This window comes from Triturus cristatus, chromosome 12, assembly GCF_964204655.1.
Source record: "Triturus cristatus chromosome 12, aTriCri1.1, whole genome shotgun sequence".
NCBI classification, from domain to species: domain Eukaryota; kingdom Metazoa; phylum Chordata; class Amphibia; order Caudata; family Salamandridae; genus Triturus; species Triturus cristatus.
Genome location: NC_140595.1, coordinates 336,756,236 through 336,776,037, shown reverse-complemented (window position 1 = coordinate 336,776,037; position 19,802 = coordinate 336,756,236). Strand labels below are relative to the sequence as shown.

The 19,802-nt window shown below is 44.7% G+C and overlaps 1 long non-coding RNA gene across 1 annotated transcript in view; it reads right to left on the bottom strand.

Annotated features, from left to right (window-relative positions):
- LOC146775976 (uncharacterized) overlaps positions 1 to 84 on the bottom strand; it is a 254,129-nt gene extending 254,045 nt beyond the window's left edge. Inside the window, exon 1 of the long non-coding RNA XR_014972346.1 lies at positions 7 to 84. This is a non-coding gene — a long non-coding RNA (uncharacterized LOC146775976). The remainder of the gene's footprint in view (positions 1 to 6) is intronic.
- Positions 85 to 19,802: the final 19,718 nt, after the last annotated feature.

Below are 19,802 nucleotides of genomic sequence, written 5' to 3'. Positions count from 1 at the left end.
CTCTACCTCGAGTGGTCCCGGGGAAGCCCGCGTGACGCCAGCAGCTGCGGGCTCTGAGTTTCGCTAACGCGGGGCTGCCCTCCCTCGCGCTCCGGCGCTCCGAGCTGCTGCTCCTCGGCTCTCCATCTCCGAAATGGTAATCACCTGCACGAGGCTTTGCAGCTGCCTTTTAAAGCTGCTCTGCGCCTGCGCCACTAATGTGCATCACATCAGACGTTTACCTGTACCAGGTGAGCTTTCTTCCTCCACTTTCTCTGCCTGTCAACGACCATTCTTCCGCACAGAGGCCACGTTTTTTGTTACTAACGACAACATATGTTCTGCTGTCTCCAATGATATTACTTAGTTCCTTTTAAGTTTTAATTTCAACACAACCTTTCCCTTGGGAAGACAGGACGAACACTGTGGGCGTTTATAACGCCAATGTTAAGTGCTTTCTGGTAGAGTATTATGGAAACTTTGTTATGGCTATTACAGTCATGCCTTCATCTATGTACGAGTCAAAAAAGAAGAAATAATGAAAAAAGATTTCTTGCTTATCAATGTAACCATAATCATTTCGTTGGCAGGTGTAAGCTCGGCATTCTTTCTCCGATTTCACACCGGGGTGTTAAATTTCTGGTATTTGATACCAGGGTACAGTCGACACTTTCCAACGGTTGTTGATTTCGGAAAAAAACAGATGGGCTCATTGCATTCTACCACACGGAAGAAAGCACATTACCGTATTATAAGCTGATGGGAACTATAAAGCGACATTTTTACGAACCCTGACGAGGTCACAGGATTATTACCCAAATGACAAAAAATGTGCTGCCTGGGCTGGAGTTAGTTGTTATGATTTGAAGTTTGGAATGCAAAAATATTGCTTCAATGGATTGACTGAAACGGACTCTTTAAGGACATTTGTGACTTTGTAATTTGGTGTGCAAGCAGGTACAGTATCATACATTTTTTTTAAAGTGGTTTCGCAGTATTTGCTGTTTGGTGATTTGCCTCCCTTGGGTCACTCTTGCTCTCATCCTGCTCCCAACGCCTGCAGCTCCATACATCCACCCATCAGCACTTACTTTATTATTTCATTGCAAACTTACGAGGGCCACTTTCCTCCATTTAATTGGAGACACTGTGATCTGTTCTGGGTAGTGTACATAAAATTATTGCTTTCAGGCGTGCTAGTCTGAACAATTTAATAGAAGAATACCCAGAATCCAACAATCCGATTGCATGAAGCTGTAACAGGAGATCCCTGGATAGGACCCAGTGTCCATGATGACATGTAGCAAGGGGCTGATCCTCTTCAATCTCCACTTTATAATAATTCCACATTTGTAAAGTGCAAATTTATCACCCGTAAGGGTATCCAGGTGCTTGGGGACCATCGGGAGATTAAGTGAGCTATTGCCCAGAGTCACATGATGCTGAGTGGAGCTGCCGCCAGCGCTCAAACTGTGAGCCCCGTGCTCCGGAGTCAGCTGCTCTGGCCGCTGTGCCACACCTCTCCTTTTCAGGACATTTTATCTCCCTCATGTCCCTCTCCTTCGCCCTGTCTCTTCACAAATATCTACATCTAGGCATTCAGCTCATCATCTTTCCATCTGCAGTCCCTTTCAGCTTCTTGCTCTATTGCCCTTTGAGTGTTTTTTCTCATTTCCTATTACCCCAGATTTTGCCTTCCCTCATATACCCGCTCCTTTGGGTCTGTCTCTGCTGACTCTTTAACCTCTCTCTGACAGTGATTTCACTTGTCACTCTTCCCTCATCCATTATCCCGCTCTCCCCTGCTGAGCATATCCAGTACCCCCCTCCTTGACCATTCAACCTTTCATCTTTACCTTCCTCCTCCCTCTATTATTTCCCTCCCCAACATCTTTGTTCCTTTAGCCACTCATTCCTTTTCTTCTGAACTTCACCCCTTCTTCCATTCACTTCATCAGAGCTTCCTTTGTCTCTGCTCTGTGACCCTTGTTATAGCATTATGAAATAGTAAAACTATGGCAGCAAACATTATGCACAAACATGTTTGTAATATCACCCCGGCTCTTCTACTTATGTTCATGTATTCATCTGCTAAACATCCTTTTTGTGCCCACATTTCTTTCTCCTACTCCAGAGACTTTTTCATTGCTTCCCTTCTGCATAATGCTTCTCCCTTCAGTACACCCTCCTCTTCTGTCTTCCAGCTAAGGTCCTGACACATTATCCATCTCTGCCACATTTTCCTATCAGCCACTTTCGTTTCCCATCTGCTCCTCTCTATCACATTTTATTGTTTTTTTCTGCCCATCTCTCTCCTTTTCCTCCCCAAGGACCTTGAGTATCCGTTTTCTCACTCCGGCTAGCCTCCCTCATTGTCCAGCCTAATAAAGGGTATGTGTTTGTTGGTACGGCCGGTTTTTGAACCCAACAAAAGATAAAAGCTAATTGCCTTGTAATATATAATAATAAGATTAGTTAAGTCACAAGGGTGGAAAGCAACAACAGACTTTTTGATAAATAATGTTATGAAAGACAAGTCAACTCCCTAGTGCCACATAGTGGCGGCCTCTGGCCCTGAGTGCCCTCCATCTTAGTTGTGTTCATGAAAAAGTAAGCAATTGTTGATTGTACGGTTAATAAAATCTCCACAATATATGCACAAGCATTAATTAAAACATTGCATGAACGACCCTAAAAAGCTTTTCAAACATTAAAAATTATTAACTCTGTTAAAACATTGCCTGCTCTCTGACATGAGATAAGAAAACTGTTGAGGCTAAAGTACATGCAAAGTAATAAAGCCTTTTGTGTTGTCCTGATACATGCATTGTTAGCAGCATTATCATTGCTCTAACACCACAGTTACCATTTGAGGCTGTTTGACTCATTAAAACCATACTGGCTAAAGTGCCTTCGGGGGGGATAAACTATGGATGCCATCGTAATACTGCGCCATACGGGCCAAAGTGCATTCGCAAGGTTTTAAGTTGTATAAACAATCTTGTCACAGGCGGATTTGGGCGCAGCACCATGGTCTGACGTTACAGATACAGTTTAATGTAATTCGACTCTTTGAGTCATAAGGACTAGAAGTGCATTCGAAAGGTTAAACACTATATGTGCAATCATTATAATAACGGGGTTAGCAGCATCTTCTCATTAAGACCATACTTGCTGAAGTTCCTTCAGGGGGGTTAAGCTATGTGTGCCATCATAATAGTGTTCCATAGTGCTTAAAAGTGTATGACATCTTCTCATTAAGACCATACTTGCTGAAGTGCCTTCAGGGGGGTTAAGCTATGTGTGCCATCATAATAGTGTTCCATAGCGGCTGACGTGCATTCACGATCTTTTAAGAGGTATAAACAGACCTGCCACAGGCGGACTTAGCAACAGCATCTTTAGTCTGACATTACAGATACAGTTTATTGTATAAGTATTTTTTTTTGTGTGGAGTTTTATATAGCGCAAACTAGACCCGGAGGTATCAGAGCGCTTTACATGAGCACCAGTTATGTTACAGACAGACACATTTTTGTTAGGCACGGGGAGATTAAGTGATTTACCCAGAATCACAGAATGTTGAGTGTCCCTGCCGAGACTTGAACCCAGTTCCCCAGCTCCGAGGTCGACCGCCCTAGCCGGTATGCCACATTCTCTCCCCATTCTTTGACCTAAAACCAGCTAACTGGGGACATAAAACTGCATGGTCTTCTAACCATTGCTGAAGTCTAGTCAGTGTCCCCCTACTTAAGAGTTTCTGAGTAGTATCGATGAGGCTAATAGGTCTAGGGTTGAACCCTTCTTAAATATAGGAAAGTTTTAAGCCCCTGCCCATGACTCGGGAGGGCTCAACCCAAATAGGATGGCATTAAAAACCACTGTAAAATATGGTCCCATTAGTAAATCTCTGAAAGAAATAGATCACCAGGTATTTTGTCTATTCCTGGGGCTTTATTGGGAAAAATCGTTCTAATGGCCGATTCAACCTTAAGAAAGGTAATTGATTGAAACATCCAAGTCTCTGCTGGTCTAACTATGTTGGCACTGCATAGACTGCATAGTACAGTATCTTGCCTGCTAGCCCCTGGTGATGGTGAGTAGAGGTGCGAATAATGCTGAATTCATGCATCAGCTGCACTGTTATTATCAAACTCCACTCGGCCCTCCGCATTCCCTGTAACTACAACGTTCCAAAAGAGAGTTTGGTATTTTTCCACTAGAGGCTTTGAGAAGTTGGTCCCACCTCCTGTTATCCCACTCCCTTTTTGCCTTTCCGAGTGCCTTCTTATAGTTGGCTCTTCTGATTTTAATTACCCCGTATCCTCCATTTTAATGGCCCTAACCTGTGCTGATTTGGCCTTTTTACATTGAGAATCAAACCAGGATAAAGCACTCCTCCTTGGGCATTGGTTCCTCGATGCGTTAATTACTTTTTTAAACACTCAAATCGGGACTGATGTACCTCCCTAGCCTTTATCTGGACAGCTTCTTGGGTCCAACCATGTAAATATTGCAGAGTTCCGCATGGCTCCATTCTACGCGTGTATAAATGAATGTCACTGCCTGGTCCGGATGGGCCACTGAAAATGTGGAATTTCACTGATAACATATTTGTTCTCATTGGTCAAAACTATGGTCGCTGTTGTTGTCTTTACCCAGCTGTGAAGTTTTTGTTGTGGTTGGTCCTATTGCATTTGCAGCTGTTGATACTCTTTTCCCCACGGTGGCTACAACTGTGAACACTTTTGGCCCTGCTAGGTCCCTGCAGATACAGAAGCTATTGTCCCTGCAGAGGTAGCAAGTAAGGTTCCTGCAGTGGTCCCTTATGATTTTAGAGCTGTGGTTTACTACTTTGCTCTGTTGTGGTTGCTATTTTTACAGCTGCAGGCCCAGCTGTGCTGGCAGCCATGGTTGTTGCTACAGTCTCTCTTGTGGTGAAAGCTGCTGTTTACCCAGCCATAGTGGCACTTGCTGTCTATGTTGTGATTACAGTTGTGGTCTCTGCTGTTGTGGTAGCGGCTGGCAAGTCTGTGGTGCCTGCAGTGTGTGCAACGTTTGTTACAGCTGTCATTACCATGGTGGTTGGACTGCTGCTGCTATGCTCTCTGCTGATGTAAGCACTCATCATTTCTGGTGTTCCTGCTGTAGTGGTAGCTCTGTTTGATGATGCAGTCTCAGCTATGGTTACTGCTTTGGTCCCTGCTGTAGTATCCGCTGTAGTCTGCGAAATCACTTCCTGCCTTGCTTCGAGTTAATGTTACTGCATGGACAGCTGTTGATGCTGGATGCTGTTTTGGTGGTGAATAATGTGGAAGTTGTAGTTTATGTGGGGGCAGTTGAAAGTGATGTGGTGGCAGTTCTTGTAAATGTGGTCCCCGCTGTGGTATAATTGTTGTAATTCCTGTTGCTGTCGCAACTGTTGTTCAGTGGTGTCAACTCTCGTCACTGCTGTGGTCGCTGCCTTGCTGACAGCTTTTGTACTTGCTGTTGTACCTGCAAGAGTGGAAATTGCAGTTGCTGCTGTCATCCCTGCAGGCATTCCAGCAGTGGCTGCTGCTGCTGTTGTTCCTGCTAGGCTGGCAGATAATATTGCTATTGTTGTCTCTGCCATTTTGGCAGCTGTGCTCACTACTGTTACAGAAGCTGTGGTCCCTATTGTCATGAAACAGGTTGTTGCTGCTGTGGTTACTGCATTGGCAGTAGATGTGGTTGCATCTATAATGCCGTCTGTGGATCTACGCCATTGCTATGAACCATTAATGCAAGGGAATCGTGGAGAATTACTATTTGTTTATACTCCTTGCGAATGCAAAGCACAATGCAAAAATGCATACAGGTTAAAATAAAGACTGAAAGAGTCTCTCTAAATTATCTTTTTTGGTATCATATGAGTTCTGTAAACACCTAAAGCAGTGTATAGCTAACCTAAAAAGAATAATTTCGCTTGTTTAATCAAATTCATTTTATCACCCACAGAAGTACCTAAAATGAGGGATAGTATTGTTAATTTGCCTTTACTTCTGCTGTGGTACAATCTAAATAAATGAAAATGGGCTATATCCATAGCAAGAAAGTTTTTATTTCTTAAAGACCTAGCTCTACAGCAATAACGTTATCAAGCAGTCTCATTAGCTAGCCTCATTCTTTTAAAAATACCACATGATAAGCATGGTTTGTGCCACTTTAGATATTGGAACGATGCTGGCTGTTAATTCTATAGCTACCATATGAGCTTGGGGAACGCCCGATTAATCAAATACTGAGAGTAAAGAACATAGCAGGAAAGGATGTGATGTATGACCAGAGCTGCTGACTTTGGAACTAGGGAACCAGGTCCATTCTCTGCATCATCTCCGCACTCTTGTGATTCTGGGCAAATTACTTAGGGTCTGATTACGATATTGGATGGAAAGCTTCCACCCAACATCATGTGTTTCATTTCGACTGCCGTATAAGGATGGCGGCGGACGGTACGAAACCAGTGTGCCAGGCTTGGCTCTGCCGTCGGGATTATGATGGCACTTTCCGACAGCCATTTCATGTTGACCTGTCGGAAAGTGTCTTTGGGGACCTCTATCAGGGTTCCCTACCCCCCTGGCCTTCCGCATTGGGGCCTGGAAGGCATCTACGGTGCCCCACTTAACATCCCTGCACTGTGTGGCTGGTACCGCATGGTGCCTGCCACACGATGCAGGGATGTTTAAAAACATCCATTCTACAACGGAAGCTTGTGTTGCAGGCCTTTTCCGTCGGCCGCACAAGCTTCCATTTTAGAATGGATGTTTCCGACTGCCCTATGGGCGGTCACATCCAAATCAGGAGGTCGGAACTGCTGACCTATGGTCGAGCATTTCCAGACCGATACAGTCCACCCGACATCGTAATCAGGACCTAAATCTCCCTGTGCCTAAACAAAAAAATAAATAAATAAAATGAATGTGTCCTTGTGTAATGCTCATGTAAAGCGCACGAGTACCTTGGGGTCAAGCTTGCACTACGTAAAACTACAAGAAAAAATAACGTAAATCTTGAACACTCATTGGTATGAGTGATCACAACTCTCTCTCATACAGTGCTGACTTTAGCACCTATTTTATGTATATCATGCAAACCATTTCTCCTCGAGCTACTGAACGATTTCTGACCTTGTTTAAATAACTTCTGTATTATCCATTTGTTTTTTGTTACAGTTCAATAAATGTGCCCCACTATTTATTTACTGCAAGCCCAGTGTGCTATTTAGTATAAATCCAGTCTACTAGACGTGACTCTCAAAGGTGCCCCAGCAAAATCTATTTCGTTTACTTTTGTAATTCGTTTACGTTTGCTTTCGCCTTCTCTTCATAAGGTCTTTTTGTAGTGAGTGCCCTGCTGAACAACAAATTGACTTTAACAATAAATTACCTTTTGTGTTCATTGGTTTGGTGGCCTGAATACCAGGAAATTATAGAACATTTACACCACTGAAAAGTCAGCATTTTATTGGAAAGTCGTGTAGTCTATTTCATGGCACGCTGCCATCGGTTTGGGGAAGAGGGGGAGTGGAGGAGGGCGCTGAAAAGAAACGGAGGGTGCGTGTGGGTAGGTGGGGGGGTAGTGAAGTACAAAGATCGACTGGATTAAGTGATGGCAGGAAGTGCAACAGATGTGGAATTACAGCTGCAATGTAGCAGTCCTATGGCAACACAATCAGTCACCTGTGACGGAGCATCAGAAATCCTACAGGAATTTTGATATTAAAGATTGATTTACAGCTACACAGTAGACTTCATAACCCCTCTATGACCTCAGGGAATCTACTGGTCTCACAGCGATTGTAAGTCATTGTTTGACACTTGAAAACTGAACTGCATTTACAGCCTTCATATGAATAAATGCTGGACTGTTATATTAAAATGTTAACCAAGAAATGTAAGAACCATGTCATAATTTCAAGAACAGGATAAACTGTACTATTTCAAGACTACGCTACAAAATAGCACATGTGAGAATTGGAGAAAGAGTTGAGGCCTTCTACTTAAACCAATTGCATCATATTTCTCCTAAAAAGCTCAAAGATTTTGTTCCTAATTACAATGTGGGCTCTAATCCCGTTTTGGGCTCAAAATGTAGTTTTCAATAGCAATGGGATTACAACCAGAGTGCGAATTGTGATTTGAAACTGCATGAAATAGAATTGGTAAAGAACGCCACACTGAGGACCAGATGTACAAAAGTGTCATGCAGCGCAGCAGACAAAAATGTTGCGCTGCGTTGCCGGATGGGGAGAGAGCAGGAGAATGATATATCTACAGAGATTTGTCACCCTCCCCCTAGCATAGACACTGGATTTTGCTGCTGAGCCCCATACACACACCTTTGCTCCATAGGGCAAGGGTGTGTGCTTGAGGCTAGCATAGGATTTGTACTTCTTCAAGTACAAAATATGATGCTTGGATCTACTTTTCCCACCTTGTATGTGTGATTCACAATGCCGTACAAGTGCAAAGTCAGAAAAGAAAGGAGAAATGAAAACATTTCTCCTGTTAAGGCCTGCTTTCAAGTGGTGTTCATTTTTTCTGCAAATCCCTGTCTACTATCATTAGTAACAAGCATTTGCAATGCAATAGGTCTCGCATTATAAAAGTTTGAGCTATTGGCATAGCTAATAATACACCAATAGCTCAAACATTCAGTAATGCCAGACCTATTGCATTGCAAATGCTTGGTTTGTCTTAAAATGGAAGATGGATTTAATGAATTTTGAGATGTGTAAAACTGAACTTGTAGCCTTACTCTTCTACGTCCCTGTTTCTATAAAGGAAATATCAGTTCTGCACTTATGCATTCGGCACCTTTGGCCTGCAAACACAACCTCAAAATGGTAGCATAATGTCCCTGCCATTTATGTAGGGGACTTTACCAACACAGGTGTAAACTGGCACTGAAATAATACACGGTTTTACCTCAATCAACGATGCTACTTTAATCCAAGATTAAATCTTGAGTTGCACCAAAGGGATTCGGTCTGCGACGTGGTCGATATACAACAGATCTCGGCTGCACGCGCCCAACCCACCGAGCATGCCCCCTTTGTGATGGAGAGCGCCCTCTACGCTGTACCATGGGCAGGCTGTCCCGTCATAAAATGGGTAGTAAAGGATTCTCCACGTTTACCTCAGAACGAATACACACAAATATTAGGGTTAGTCTATGGCTAAGAAATGGGTCAAAAATGCGTGCCTCTGCAAGCAGTGGTATACAAACCGGAAGCACGGGACACGTCCCGAGGGGCTGTGGACGACCTATTTCTGACGAGCCGACTGGCTCGACCGTACACTTAACATCACAGATTCGTGTTTCTCTGACTCGTACTTTAAAAAAAAAACTTCATTAGTATTCTTTGAAGATGCATATCAGTTGTTCTGCTATGTGTGATACAAAAAACACAGGGAGACAAGACAGCTGCAGCCGGCAGTACAGAAAGCCAACCGGCTGTCACCCCCCAACCCCTTCCCCCAGGTCCCGAAGAGAGAGGGCAAATAGGGAAAATCACTAAATGAATCGGCGCAAAAATGATGTTACCCGTGGTACATAATGTAATCCCCCTCCACAAGAATTCTATTCACCCTTAAAATATACTGCAAACGGCTCTTTATAACAGGATCACTGCTTATGCTGCCAGCACTGTTATTAACAGCATCCAATGTGAAAGGGAAATATCTTGCTAAATAATCGGAGCAACTTCTGCAAGCATTACAAAGTTAAAATGTTTGTTTGGATGAGTCTATGGGAACAGCACCCCTTGGGCACAATTGTGGTGCGCTGTAACCCATGGTGACAATATGCAAGTGAAGTGGGGGGCGTGAGAAAAGAATCCAGATTTTGAAGGTCGGCAAAAAAAAAAGCACTGGGAAGAAAGAGGGAGAGTGGGTGGGTGACAACATAATATCCCAAAACCGTAATGAAGAAGACTGGAACACTGCCTGCCGTCTACCACGTGCAATAAAGGAACGGTTGCATGACAGGAGCTCGCGCGCTCGCTGCTCTCCACACTTAACATCACAGATTCGTGTTTCTCTGACTCCTACTTTAAAAAAAAATGTCATTAGTATTCTTTGAAGATGCATATCAGTTGTTCTGCCTCCTCCCAACACGTTTTCTCTGGCCGCAGAAAGCTGCTCTTTGCCTAGGGAGGGGCCCTCAGTGAGAGAGAGCGGAGGTGTACAGCTGTCTTTCCACAGCCCGAGGCTCTGTCTGATGCTTAGAGGCAAGCAGCAGCAACAATTAGCACTATCGCGGCTGCTTTGATGTTCTCAGTGGCCACGCGGCTCACTGAGAACATCAAAGCGGCCGTGAAATGATCACTCAGGCTGCCAAATGGTGCGCGCGCCCGGCGCACTTGAACTGAAGTTGGCGGCCTGAAAGCACTGGTTTGCACTTCCAAATCCCCCTTTTACAAAAGCTCTTGCGAGAGCAGCGCTAAAGCGCTGGCTCAGGCGAGACCTAAAAAGGGTTTTTCATCAAAGACCATGTGTGGTAGCACGGGAACTATATGTACCACTCAGGGAAGGCCCCTTTGATGTAGAGTAATGCAAAGCTCATTTGTGTTACTCTTTGTTACAAACCAACGTGATACCAATTCGCATTGGTTTGTAAATGCCCAAAAAGATATAGCATCAGGTCTATGTTGAAAAAGTAACACAAACCTGATACAAAACGTTTCTAAATCTGGGCCTGAGTGTGTTAACCTTGGATTTAAATAAAACAGCACAACTGTTGTGTTACCCCCATTTCATGGTCAGAAACTGTGAATGAGGCACAAACTGTGTACTTTGGAAAATACCAAAAACCGAAAACACTATTTACTGTTTGAGCCGGACATTGCAATCTGGTTGGGATTGGGAAACTTAGGGGTCTATTTACTAAATTTTCACGCAACGCAGCAGCCAAAAATGCCATGTGCATGAGAAGGAGAGAGCTGGACAGCGCCATGGAGGAGCACGTTTTTTCGCCATTACTCTGTAATCCTGGAATACCATGGTCCTGATATGTTCTTGCAGGAACTGTTTGAAAAAAAAATACTAATAACACTAGTGACAGAGAAATCTCACTAGATGTAAGAGTGCTAAAAGCCCTTTCAAGTTGTAAAATTTAAAACTGAAGCCAGTTACAAAAATTATCTTGCCACTTAGCAGGACATTGGATAGCTTTAAAAGCCAAAGCAAGAAAAACAGTTCCAAGTTTATAAACACCAGTGCTGCTCGTGCATTTGCCAAATAGTGATGAATCAATAAATGAAGAAACACGAACAATCATGCTGAAGTGCTTTCATCACGCAGGTTTGGTATTTTTAAATGACAGGATAATGCAGTGTGTTGGTCACCTAAACTTGCATCACGATCGGCTAAAAAAAAAAAAATCTTCAGCACACTGTTTGATATCTGAAGTACCACTAATGGAGACACCATGTCACGAGATTTCTAAATATATGTTGCAAGAAGCTCCATGAACAGAGCAATCAACTTTTGAAACACAGGGCACCACTGACCGGTACCTCTGAATCCTTTTAAAACCCCTGCAAGATGGCCATTTCTTATTAAACTTTCTTCCAATTGGTGATACAGAGAGGCAATTAACCCGATGAGCAGAGAAGGAAGATTGAAACAACAGAGCACTGTGTCTCAACTAATGAGGTCCAACCCATTCACCACATCCATAGTACAAATGATGCCAAAGTGTTAGATTTACATTAGAACTATGTTACATCTTCTAGTATATGTATATTAACTGTCACTAAGTGCCCTTAACCTTCTTGAGTATTTTTTTTGTTTGTTAGTCCTCACATAATCTCAGAATATATAGAAAGAAGCTGCAAAATTGATTGCCTCAATTTGGAGCTTGAGGGACCTTGTTCTTGACAACACCATTGAGATGTTTCTCCTTTTTTCCTCCAATCCCTTATCTGAGTACTATTACCTTGACTATTTGACTCAAGTATATCTATAGTTTATTAGGTCCAATCTTTAGAAATTGGACAATGAGACCATTTCAATCCTCAACCACGGGTCAAAAGGTTGCCACATCTCTGTTCGTTTTACATATGAGCATTTCCCATCTAAAACATGGATACATTTTAAGTATTCTAGCCATTGTACATGCAATGGGGCTGTTGAGCTAATCCAACATCTGCATATTGGCCTTCTTGCCAACAATACGAAATAAAATAGCAGTTTACATTGATGTATTGATAACTGCTCTCTGCTTTTTCTTCGAGCCTCTCAAATACAATGAGTTCAGCTGACCTCAATTTTCCAGTGCTTAATTGTTGCTATTGTCTTACCCACATTTAGCTAAAAAGGTTGTATCTTCAGGCAAGTCGCAAATGTGGGGATTGTCTGTTCCCTAACTTACGCATTTGTGGTGCCTTCATTTATTAATTTTCATGAGTTGTGAAGGAGTCCAGTATAACTTAAGGACAAATAGTTCTTCTTAGAGTAGAAGACTCAACTGTAGTATAAAGAGCATTCATAGATACTTGCCACAAGTTTTATAGTTCACCAGAAGGCAAGTCTTCCTCCCACACACAGGATATTGACTTATGGTCTCCTTCCCCTGCTCCAAGTAGCCTCCAGTACCATAACATTTCCTTGGAGTTGTAGTTTGTACATCGTGTTCAAATTGTCCTGTAGTCTTCCATATACAAACATTTGCTTGAATCCACATGGTCAACTATAAATATTGAAATCTCAATATGGCGCATTTCGATTTTTTTTCCCAACGAATTCTAAGGGAGCAGACTGCCTTTATCAACCAATTTCCCCATTTGTTGATTCTTATCTCCGTTAACCAGAGACTCAGCTTATCTCTCATGCACTCTAGTGTGTCCCACAAATCACATGTGGGGGCTAACTTACTGAAGTATGACATATAATCACAGTCCCTAATGTCGTGCCAAAGTTTGACAGCTGTTTATAAGATATTCAGTCGTTCCTTCTTGAAAAAATTTAGTGCCTCAAACTTACATAGAATATGAGGATTCACTTGCCTTTTATCGTTCTCCATTGCTTGAAGAGATTTCCCCAACTGCCGACTGGTCCGGCTTGATAATCAACATTCTACAGTTTTTGAATTGAAATGCTTAGTGTTAGATCTGGGGGTCTCTAGTTGGCAGAGGTAGGTACCACTGTCCAAATAGGGACCCTTACTTCTAGTCAGGGTAAGGGGGATACACTCTTTAGATAACCCCTGCTCACCCCCTTGGTAGCTTGGCACGAGCAGACAGGCTTATCAAAGGCAATGTGTAAAGTATTTGTACCAACACTCACAGTAACACAGTGAATATACCACAAATGGACTCCACACCAGTGTAGATAAATAAAGTACTTTTATATAAACTATACAAGACCAAAACGACAAATATCCAACATACACAGATCAAGAATATGGTTTCAAAAAGAGTTCTTAGCTTAGCGACAAAATCATTCACCTTAGCGTCAATTTTAGCCAACAGTACCTGGTGATGCGATAAAAGTTCTTAGCGGCGCCCAGGAGTCGAAAAACAAGCAACAGCGTCAGTCCTGAGACCCTGGGGAGGCAAGGCGGCAACCCCGCTGCACGCAGCGGGCGTGGGCGACTAATCCGGTCTGTATGGGGAGTGAGGCGATACTTGTATGGATTCCAAGGCGTAGCTTTTCCGGTAGAAATTTACTCGCTAAGGCACGATGCGACAAAATTCGGCCCGCTAACGAGCGGAGCGACAATTTCACCAGCGATGATCTGGGTTGGCTCTGCGACGATATTCGCAGCGATAAAATTCTGCCCGCTAACGAGCAGTGCGATGATTTTGGCTGGCTCTGCGACGATGTTCGCAGCGATAAAATTCTGCGCGGTAACGAGCGGTGCGATGATCTTGGCTTGCTCTGCGACGATCTCACCCAGCGGCGGCAGGCTCTGCGACGAAGTTCGCAGCGATAAAATTCTGCCCGCTAACGAGCGGAGAGGGGATCTGGGCTGGCTCTGCGATGATGTTCGCAGCGACAAAATTCGGCCCGCTAATGAACGGGGAGACGATTTCACCAGCGATGATCCGGCTCAGCGGCAGCAGGCTCTGCGACGATGTTCGCAGCGATAAAATTCTGCCTGCTAACAAGCGGAGCGACGGAAATGTTCTCGCTAAGCCGGCTGTGCGTGAAAAAGTGTAGATCCTTTGCTTCTTCCTTCTTGGTCAGCTTCCCAACAGCAGGCACAGCTTTCAGAGGCTCCACAATTGGCTCAAGCACTCTAGGAAGGGCAGAACTCACTCAGCAGAGTTCAGGGGGAAGTTGGAGGTGAAGTCCTTTTGTTCCTGGGACATCTTAACAGGAGGCCAGCTCTTCTCAGGCCCTTGGAGATCTCTTCAAGCAAGGGGACACAGCAACAGCAAAGTCCTTCCCCTCTCCTTGGCAGCAAAGCAACTGCAGGTCAGCCCACAAACACACAGCAGGACAGTCCTTCCTCTTCAGTCTTCCAGCTTTCTCCTTGGCAGAGGTTCCTTCTTGATTCCAGGATGATCTAATTTTCTGTAGTCTGGGTCTCAATACTTATACCCCAAAATCCTTTGTCCTCTGAAAGCAAAGGGGCCTTGGCCTAGTCAGAACCAGTTCTGGCCAGTCCTGGAGCACTCTGTTTACTTGATTTCTTCTTTCCTTTGAGAGAGAGGGGCAGGTTTGTCAGCTGCCCAGCAGGGGGTGGAGCCAGCATTGTGGAAGGCAGGCACAGCCCTATTCAGGCTTAAGTGCTACTCCTCCCACCCATCTACAGGGGAATTTCCCTATTCAGCCCTGGGCTGACTCATCCAGCCTCTGGGAGCCACCCCTGTCCCTATCACTCACAAACCAGACAGTCAATTCACAAACAGGCCAAGGCACACAGAAAGGGCAGAAAAGGAAAACAGCCACCTTCTAAAAGTGCTGTTGTCACACACAGGATGTGTTATTAAATTCTGAATTGAGGGATACCAGACTTTAGCTTTCTATCTTGCTCCTATGGGAAGATATGCAGGTAAACATTATACTCAGCATTCCCCATTATAGCCTATGGGCTAGATAGCCTTTCAATAGTGAAAAACGAAAATGGCTGTAATTCACTACCAGAGCATGTCACCTACACCAACACATGTTCTACCTTTCACATACACTGCACCCTGCCCAGGGGGGTGCCCAGGGCCTTCCATAGGGGTGTCCAATGTGTACAGAAAGGGAAGGGTTAGGCCTGGCCAGTGTGGACACTGGTCAGGTCAGCATGGCAGTTAGCAACTGCACCCAGGCACTGCGGTGGCAGGCCTGTGACACCATTTTAGGGCTACTCCTGTGGGTGGCACAATCAGTGCTGCAGGCCCACTAGTAGCATTTGAATCACCAGCCCTGGCACACTCAGTGCACTTTACTAGGGGCTGACAGGTGAAACAAATATGCCAATCAGGGATAATCAATCAATATAACAATTTACCTAGGGAGCACTTGCACTTTGACACTGATCAGCAGTGGCAAAGTGCCCAAAGCATCTAAACCAGCAAAAACGAAGTCCAGCATAGCATCAAAAATACAGGGGGTGGAGGCAAAAAGTCTGGGGAAACCATGCCAAAGATGCCAGGTCTAACACTTAGCAGTATAGTTGAAAATGTAGATTTATTAGGCTACTTGTTTCTAGTCTTTTTAAGTTGTCATTCTATCTATGGTTTAGCCCATTCAAATTTAAGCTCAAAACTTTTAACCTACTCATTTAATCTTTCTTTTGTTAAAGGTAAACCTTAAAGTTTGTTTCAGAAGTCTTTACAAAGTGGACTTCTTTGATATAGTTCATGTTTATCTATTCAGGTTCTCTACTTTTGTTTCATCTGTTTATTGTCATTTTGGAGTACAGTTTACAAATAACTAGAAACTCGTTCTTTGTAACTAGTTCATAATACATAATGTACACCTAGCATCCAATTTATGCAGTACAGCGTGACAGCAATGCAATAAATGTAAAGTACACAATCTCCTGTACCAGCCTTTCTAAACCCTGCACCCCCTTGCTTCCCAGTGTTCCCTCTATTGTTAGTCAAGGAGTCTCAGCCCCAGGCTGTTCCTCAATCTTCCCAATCTTGTCACCCCACTCAGCTAGATCCCTCTTCACCTTGTCATCTATAGGTTTAAGTGTGGTGTATGTCTAATGTAGTGTATCCAGTGATGTGCAATTTGCACCTGTGCCACCAGGTAGTATGTGTCTGAACTGGGGTGGTGTAGTGGGCAAAAGAACGATGGATTTAACCCAGATCTCTTGACTGGGGGAGAATGTATGCATTGTCAGCATTCCGTCCATCATTTGTTTGTTGTAACGCTTTTCGCCCTAAGTGGGATGGGTATTCCCAGACGTGGGACCCGTGCTCACTACGCCACTGGAGTCAAGCTATCCTGGCTGATGACGGCTGATAGCCAGAAACCGGTCCTGGGATGCTTGATTCCGGTCCAGGGAAGACATGGCTTGGCAGTTCGGGCTGGACTGTTCCCATGAGGCACAGGGTCAAGACTGATTTGCATATGGCCATGTCTGAACTGGGGTGGTGTAGTGGGCAAAAGAACGATGGATTTAACCCAGATCTCTTGACTGGGGGAGAATGTATGCATTGTCAGCATTCCGTCCATCATTTGTTTGTTGTAACGCTTTTCGCCCTAAGTGGGATGGGTATTCCCAGACGTGGGACCCGTGCTCACTACGCCACTGGAGTCAAGCTATCCTGGCTGATGACGGCTGATAGCCAGAAACCGGTCCTGGGATGCTTGATTCCGGTCCAGGGAAGACATGGCTTGGCAGTTCGGGCTGGACTGTTCCCATGAGGCACAGGGTCAAGACTGATTTGCATATGGCCATGTCTGAACTGGGGTGGTGTAGTGGGCAAAAGAACGATGGATTTAACCCAGATCTCTTGACTGGGGGAGAATGTATGCATTGTCAGCATTCCGTCCATCATTTGTTTGTTGTAACGCTTTTCGCCCTAAGTGGGATGGGTATTCCCAGACGTGGGACCCGTGCTCACTACGCCACTGGAGTCAAGCTATCCTGGCTGATGACGGCTGATAGCCAGAAACCGGTCCTGGGATGCTTGATTCCGGTCCAGGGAAGACATGGCTTGGCAGTTCGGGCTGGACTGTTCCCATGAGGCACAGGGTCAAGACTGATTTGCATATGGCCATGTCTGAACTGGGGTGGTGTAGTGGGCAAAAGAACGATGGATTTAACCCAGATCTCTTGACTGGGGGAGAATGTATGCATTGTCAGCATTCCGTCCATCATTTGTTTGTTGTAACGCTTTTCGCCCTAAGTGGGATGGGTATTCCCAGACGTGGGACCCGTGCTCACTACGCCACTGGAGTCAAGCTATCCTGGCTGATGACGGCTGATAGCCAGAAACCGGTCCTGGGATGCTTGATTCCGGTCCAGGGAAGACATGGCTTGGCAGTTCGGGCTGGACTGTTCCCATGAGGCACAGGGTCAAGACTGATTTGCATATGGCCATGTCTGAACTGGGGTGGTGTAGTGGGCAAAAGAACGATGGATTTAACCCAGATCTCTTGACTGGGGGAGAATGTATGCATTGTCAGCATTCCGTCCATCATTTGTTTGTTGTAACGCTTTTCGCCCTAAGTGGGATGGGTATTCCCAGACGTGGGACCCGTGCTCACTACGCCACTGGAGTCAAGCTATCCTGGCTGATGACGGCTGATAGCCAGAAACCGGTCCTGGGATGCTTGATTCCGGTCCAGGGAAGACATGGCTTGGCAGTTCGGGCTGGACTGTTCCCATGAGGCACAGGGTCAAGACTGATTTGCATATGGCCATGTCTGAACTGGGGTGGTGTAGTGGGCAAAAGAACGATGGATTTAACCCAGATCTCTTGACTGGGGGAGAATGTATGCATTGTCAGCATTCCGTCCATCATTTGTTTGTTGTAACGCTTTTCGCCCTAAGTGGGATGGGTATTCCCAGACGTGGGACCCGTGCTCACTACGCCACTGGAGTCAAGCTATCCTGGCTGATGACGGCTGATAGCCAGAAACCGGTCCTGGGATGCTTGATTCCGGTCCAGGGAAGACATGGCTTGGCAGTTCGGGCTGGACTGTTCCCATGAGGCACAGGGTCAAGACTGATTTGCATTTGGCCATGTCTGAACTGGGGTGGTGTAGTGGGCAAAAGAACGATGGATTTAACCCAGATCTCTTGACTGGGGGAGAATGTATGCATTGTCAGCATTCCGTCCATCATTTGTTTGTTGTAACGCTTTTCGCCCTAAGTGGGATGGGTATTCCCAGACGTGGGACCCGTGCTCACTACGCCACTGGAGTCAAGCTATCCTGGCTGATGACGGCTGATAGCCAGAAACCGGTCCTGGGATGCTTGATTCCGGTCCAGGGAAGACATGGCTTGGCAGTTCGGGCTGGACTGTTCCCATGAGGCACAGGGTCAAGACTGATTTGCATATGGCCATGTCTGAACTGGGGTGGTGTAGTGGGCAAAAGAACGATGGATTTAACCCAGATCTCTTGACTGGGGGAGAATGTATGCATTGTCAGCATTCCGTCCATCATTTGTTTGTTGTAACGCTAACCAGGTAGTATGTGTCGCAATCAGGGGCGGCAAAGCTTACTAGTTTATAGGGCAGCTACACTTTAGATCATGCTACCTGAGTTTGCCAACCTGCCCATGTCAGTCTGAGCATGAGAGATCTAAGTCACCTGAAGAATGTTTTGGTTAAAGGTATTGTAACATTATATGAAAGGAGTTAAGTAGTTTGCAGAGCACCAATATCTTTATAAGAGCAACTCTGCCAGACACCAATAGTGGTAATTTGATCCAACCCTCTACCTGTCTAGTGATATTTGTAATATAGCGACATAGTTTTCTCTGATCACCACTGTCATATCTTTGTGATATACAATGCAAAGGTAACTCATCTGTTCTCTTTGCCACTGTAAAGGAAATGCCAGGCTGAGTTGTTATGGGTTTTTAGTCCGTGGCATCAGGAGTGATTTTGTCCAGTTAATCTTCAAACCGGACCAAACAACGAATGTAAAAATGTCATTTATGATCAGTGTTAGATTTAGTGCAACGTTCATGATGAGTAGGATGCCAATAGCATACATAGGCAAGATAATCCTGTGCATGTCTAATGAATACTCACTGGAGGTGATACTCTCTCCTAATGCAAGAAAAGGGCACCAACACCAGGGCAAAGAGGATAGGGTCATGCCACGTGGCCCATCGGGACATTGTCGTCTTCACTATGTTAGCATGAGAAAGATGCAGTCTCTCTGTTGCTTTGTGCACATTACTACACGTCTTTATTTTGTGCTAGAAATTCCATGGCTGTTTTTACATGAGAACAAGTGAGACACTATAGCTTGTCGGTCCTGGGCTCATAGATACTAAGGTGGTAGGAGGACTCAGTCTCTATACACCAAGGTCCTATAATCCTGCGCATAGTTCTGTTTTGGGGCAGAATCCCTGCAACATGTCATCCCTGCCTAATTCATCTTCTGAAACGATATTAAGTTGGTTCAGTATAGAGTAGGGTGACCTTTCTCAGGAAAGCCTTGCCTACGCCCATCCTTTCTATTGCTGTGTGTCGAAAATGCCATTTAATGGAACTGAATGCTTTGGCCGCATCTAAAAAAAAAAAACTGGAGCCACAGATAGCTTGAGGTCAATTTGATGAGCAAGAGTGTGGAATGGTACCAGGAAGTAAAAAGGCAAAAGCTTAATTATTTTCCTAAGTCAGGTTTATTCCACAGATAAGAACCACGACTGTCAGATCATATTGT